The sequence below is a fragment of the Tupaia chinensis genome, unplaced genomic scaffold (genome assembly GCF_000334495.1).
Source record: "Tupaia chinensis unplaced genomic scaffold, TupChi_1.0 Scaffold138297_1, whole genome shotgun sequence".
Classification (NCBI taxonomy): Eukaryota; Metazoa; Chordata; class Mammalia; order Scandentia; family Tupaiidae; genus Tupaia; species Tupaia belangeri.
Window position 1 is genome coordinate 179,494 of NW_006198195.1, and position 6,205 is coordinate 185,698.

The 6,205-nt window shown below is 39.1% G+C and overlaps 1 protein-coding gene across 1 annotated transcript in view; it reads right to left on the minus strand.

The window, feature by feature from the left end:
• The window catches only part of LOC102498989 (oligophrenin-1), a 148,142-nt gene that overhangs the window by 53,621 nt on the left and 88,316 nt on the right, over positions 1–6,205 (minus strand). The window lies entirely within an intron of this gene.

Below are 6,205 nucleotides of genomic sequence, written 5' to 3' on the forward strand. Positions count from 1 at the left end.
TTCATGTACCTACTATTTGAACAGAATACTAACCTGTTTCTAGGCTTTAAGTTTCAAGGAAATATCCTTACCAGTTCAAAACTGCTTTTCTTGAAAACATCAGCTGAACTTGCTATTGAAAGTTGTTAGATTACTTATGATATTGTGTGATCAACAAAGTGTTAGGGGAAAAGGAATTGAAGACAACTGTAGACAGCAGAGAAAGTGTAGTAAGAGGGTAGGAAAGGGAAGAAGGTCAGATATGGGTGTAATGTAACTAGAAATGGAATATTGTTGATGAAAACATGCATGATTAAGCCACTATGCAGTTTATCCTAGATGGGAAACCACATTTAGTATGTTGTGGCGATGCTCAGGGAATGAATGCAAATTAATTTTTAAAAAAGTTTCAGGAGAAAAAAAAACACTGAAACTCAAAACACTGAAACTGTTATTGTAGAAATAAAAATAATGGAAACCAGCAGTTAGCATAATGGCTATGTCGCTGGACTCCCACGTAGTCGACCGTGGTTCGCGTCCCGGACCCGGTGGCTTAAAACTCACGCTGGGCGCGTGTGTGTGCGTGCCCAAGATCTCAAGAAGAGAATGGAGGAGAAGGGATTGCGGTGTGACCATCCCCCCTGGGGGGGTGATTTCTCGCTTTCTGTCTCTATGTCTCTCTCTGTCTGTCTGGCGAGCGCACGTGCCCCATAGCGAAAACCTCTCAAAAAAAAAAAAACTAAATAAATAAATAAAATTATTGTATTGATCTGTATTTATTTAGTTATTTATTTTAATTTTATCAGGGAGGGAGGGAGGGAAGGGGAAGGGGAGAGAGAGAGAGAGAGGAGAGAGAAGAGAGGAGAGAGGAGAGAGAAAGTGAGAAAGCAAGCTGCCAGGTCTGGGACTTGAACTGTAGTCATCCATGTGGGAGTCCACTATCCCCAACTACCACACCAGCTGCTGTCCCCTCCTCTTTTACTTTTACTCTGTGTGCATGTGCTCTAGCATGAATAATGAAAAGAGAGACAGAGATAGAGTGTGAGAGGGTGTGCGAGCATTTGCTCTTGGAATTGCTGGGTGAAAAGACAAACACATTTAAAATTCTCATATAAAAGGACAAAATTTCCTCTGCAAAGAACCACAAAAGCTACTTCTTTCTTCTAGCCAAGATAAGGGAACAGGGACTAGTTTTACTCTTTCAGCCTGAAACAAGAAAAGAAGAAAGGCAGGAAGGCAGGCAGGCTAGAAAAATTACATGCTACATTGGTTTTCAAGGCATTGGAATCTGGCAGTAAAGGACAATGATCCCTGAGAGACAGGAAAAAACAAATGAGGTGAGACCTAGATCTGTCCCAGCTTACAATCTGGAGAGAGTTTTATAGGACATAGCATTGGGAAGGGAAACCAGGTGAGTTTAGCAGCCTCCTTAAATTGAATTGGGAGTATAGAAAAGGCAAAGAATTGAGAGTTTGCAAGGCAGAGTACCAGAAAGAATACAGTCAGACTTCTATACAAAAAATTAATGACTGGCACACTTCAAATGGACCAAGCTAGGGATCTATAACCATGGTTGGCCATGTGGTTTCCAACACTGCAGTTCAGTATGCTACTGAGTGAACCATGGAGGTTGAGTCAGTTTGGCAAGTCTCTTTAAAAAAACCAACATATAATTACCATGTGACTCAATGATTGTACTCCTGTGTTATTTATTCAAGATAAAAGAAAACGTACCACACAGACTAGTACACAAGTGCTCATAGCAACTCTATTTGTAATAGCCCCAAACTGGAAACAACCCAGATACCCACTGATCAGTGAATAGGTAACCAAATTGTGGTATACACAATGTAATCCTATTTAGTAATAAAAAAGGAATACACTACTGATTTATGTAACATTGTGGATTAATCTCATGATAATTATGTTGATCCTAGACCAAAAGAAAGGGTATAGTGCATGATTACACTTATATGAAACTCTAGAAAATGCAAATTAATCTATACTGAAAGAGAGGTATCAGTAGTTGCCTGACATGGAGGTATATGTGGATGGGTTGAGGAGGGGAGGGACTTCAAACAGACAAGAAGAAACTTTTGGTGGAGATGAGTGCGTTCATTTTCTTGATTGTAGTGATGGTTTCACCGATGTATGGATGTGACAAAACTTATAAAAAGTACACTCAAAATATATTCAGTTTAGGGAACCAGCAGTTAGCGTAATGGCTATGTCGCTGGACTCCCACGTAGTCGACCGCGGTTTGTGTCCCGGACCTGGTGGCTTAAAACTCACACCGGGCACGTGTGCGTGCGTGCCCAAGATCCCAAGAGGAGAATGGAGGAGAAGGGATTGCGGCATGACCATCCCCCCTGGGGGGTGATTTCTCGCTTTCTGTCTCTAATGTCTCTCTCTGTCTGTCTGGCGAGCGCACGCGCCCTATAGTGAAAATCTCTCAAAATATATATATATATATATATTCAGTTTATATCAATTATACCTCTATACTTCTATGATACTATTTAAGAACAGACCATAACACTTTATAGCTCTACCAGTTTTAAGAGTGCCTATTTCCTCAGAAATGTTTGCTCAGCAAGAATGTAACTACATTAAGATCATGAAAACATTTTCCTAAGTACTATTTTTTTAAAGTTCATTCATCTGTCTATTCTGAGAAAGGGAAGCAGAGAAAGAGGAAATGAAGGCAGAAACACATAGAAGCACCTCCAACCGAACTCCCATAGAACAATCCACCCCAAGCATTAGTCAGGAAGAATCACAGGTATTTGATGGCCTGGCATGTACAGGGAGACCTTGGGATATGAACCTTGAACCTTCACACATACATATACATATATGTATATATAGAGAGTGCACGTGTATGTGTGTGTATAGGTCAGAAGTTTATATAGCAGTAAAATGTGATACTCTGTGAAGCAAACCCACATAGAGAAGTTCCCAGATCTATTCTGGAGATCTTCCTGTATATGGCATGCCCATGATCCAGAACTGGCAGAAGGTTGATGGTAGTTCCTTGCATCAAAAACTTGTTTAGGGTGCTGTCTCACTCCTTCTATTTCACGGAAAAAAATAAATAAGTTATATAATCATATTATATAAAGAAGGAACCACACTTTACTTAATTAGACTGATAAATTTTTAAAAAATTGTTATTGCCCCAAACTGGCAAAGTGAGTAAAATGGTTATCTTTATAAGCTGTTATTGGAAGGGTGATTTGGTTTATGCATATTGGGAGTCGATCTGGTACCAGCAATCATGCTTTTAAATGTACGTTCCTGGAGCCAGCATGTGTGTGGTGGTTAAGGCGCTGGACTCTCATATGGCCAACCATGGTTCAAGTTCTGACCTGGCAGCTTACTTTCCCACTTACCCTTTCTCTCTGTCTCTCTGGTCAAAGTAAAAAATAACAATAAGTAAAGTTAAATAAGTGAATAGTTCTTTAAAAATAAATGAATAAGTGCATATTTCCCTTTGAGTCTCACCACTCTTCTCCTTCTTACTGAGCGAAATGCTAACACATATGCACAATGATATCTATATAAGTTCCATGTACTGTTCTTCAAAAAATAAACAGTAAAAACTACATAAATATCCATTAGCATGAAGAAGTTTATGTAAATTGAGTTCATTTATTGATAAATATTATACAATTGTGAATAGTGGTAATATAGACATATAAACTGACATGAAAAAATTTAGTAAACATTTTAAAGAAGCTTGTAGAAAAATATGTATAGTACGATGCCATTATTTAAAAATAGCTATGTGTTGAGGCCAGCAGGTGATGTAGTAGTTAAGGTGCTGGACTCTCATGTGGTCGAACACAGTTTGAGTCCTGGACCCAGTATCTTGAAACTCATGATGGGTGCGTGTATGTGAGTGCCCAAAATCCCAAGAGGAGAATAAAGGATAAGGGAATGCAGCGTGATTATCTCCCCTGGGGGATGATATCTTGCTTTCTGTCTCTCTGTCTCTCTGGTGAGTGCACATACCCTATAGGAAAAGTTTCTCAAAAAAATAATCCTATGTGCATGCATTTGTGTGTGTGTACATGTGCATGTGTATATACATGCATGCATTTGTCCTTTGGAGGTTTAGAAATACAGAGAAAAGGGCCTGGAAGCATGCACACTAAATTGTTAACAATCATAATCTTGGGCTGACAGGTGGCATGGTGGTTAATGGTGCTGGACTCCCACATGGCAGACTGCAGTTTGGTCCCTGGAACTGATGGCTTGCTTTTGCACGTTCCCTCTCTCTCTCTTTCTTTCTCACTCTGTCCCTCTCTAATCAAATTAAAATAAATGAATGAAGTTAAATAAAATAATTCTTTAAAAAATCATAATCTTGAGAAAGTAAATAGGATTAGAAAGGAGTATCAAAGAAAACATTTGTATGTTAGTCTGTATGTATTTAGTATATTTCAATTTTACACTGAATTTTTTTAAGTTTGACTTTTTAAAACATAATAAAAATGAAATGGAGAAAAATCCTCTATAAACGTATTTTATTGCTGCTTAAGAAAGTACCTAAATTTTAGAAATTACTTAAGTTCAAATCTCAGGTCTATCATTATGACCTGTGTCATTCTAAGAAGTCATTAACCTCTCTGAGCCTCAATTTTCTAATCTGTCAAAAAGGGATCATGCCTACCTTCAAGTGCAGTTGTCACAATCAATGGATAAATGTACATAAGTATTTGTGTAGCTTAAATTTCCCTTCTCTGTTTCTAGCACATTTTCATTTGGTCTAGAATAGATCCTGGTCCCCCAGGAGACATAACTGCAGGAGGGGATTGATATCTGCTGAGGAGAGGCTGAGGATGTGGTTAAACATCCTAAAATTCACCAGACAGTTCCCATAACAAAGAGCTATTGGCCCAAAATGTCAAAATAGTGCCAAGATTGACAATCTCTAGTCAAGAAAAATGAATAGGAATAGCAAATAAGAATACAGTATAGAGACTGTCCTTCCAGGCCACAGGCAACAGGTCCAACTAGAAGCCTCTGGTCAGCAAGGGACTCTGAGGGAGGGTCATCTCTGACCCTCATACCACTTCCAGTCTCCCCAGCCCGACTCCACCTCCTTGGTAGGTAGATGAAAATTTTCTGTGGCTTCTTTTTCTTTCTTTTCCCTTGGAGACCATCTATTCTATTGCTAATTCCAAGCTCTGCTTCTCTTCACAGACTGTCCTTCCAGGCCGCAGGCAACAGGTCCAACTGGAAGACTCTGGCGAAATCGCGTGCCGTGGGGCACACAACTTTTTCTTTATCTCTCTCTGTTGTCTTTCATTTCATTTCATATTATCCTCTCCCCTGCACTTCTTACCCTGACAGATGGACTAGACAGGTCTAGAATCACACATCTGAAATTCCCTAGTAATGCAAGTGTCTCTGGGATCCTCCCTTGTACTGATCAACCTGTGAGAATGGAATTACTGCTTTTTAGACACCCCAGTAGAGTTCCTCTCTTGAGATCTCATTGGTATAAACAACAGAAGAGAGACTTCGGGAAACATCTATTCCTGGCCAAAAAGAAACACTCCTACTCCTAGTGGGAGAAACATTCCCCTAAGAGGTTTTCAAAGGGAATACATCTTCCAATGGCTAGAAGTAGAAAAAGAGCCTCAGGTCTGAATAAACAAGGAAATATGTCTCCAACAAAGGAAAACGCTCCTCCATATATTGTAAATATGGAGGACGTTACCAAAATGACAAAGAGTTTCAAACATTCATGGTGACCAAATTCTGTGAGCTGGAACAGAAAAGAGACAACAAACTGCAGGAAATTAGGAAGTCCTTCCAGGATATGAAGGAAGAAATAGATACTCTGAGAAAGAATCAGGAGGAACTATTAGAGATAAAGTTTATAATACAAGGAATCAAAAACTTTCTGGAAAGCATTAAGAGCCTATTAGACCATGCTGAAGATCGAATCTCTGATGTAGAAGATAAAACCTCTGACTTAGAAAAAAACACCGAAAAGATCAAGAAAATAACAAAAAAAAATGAGGATAATATACGAGAAATACTAGACTCCATTAGATGCCCAAACATCAGAATAATTGGCATCCCAGAAGGTAAGGAAACTAATAGTGGAATGGAAAATCTATTCCATGAAATCCTGGAAGAAAATTTCCCAAGTCTAGAGAGGAACTCAACCATCCACACCCAAGAAATACAAAGGACCCCAAATAGAATCAAC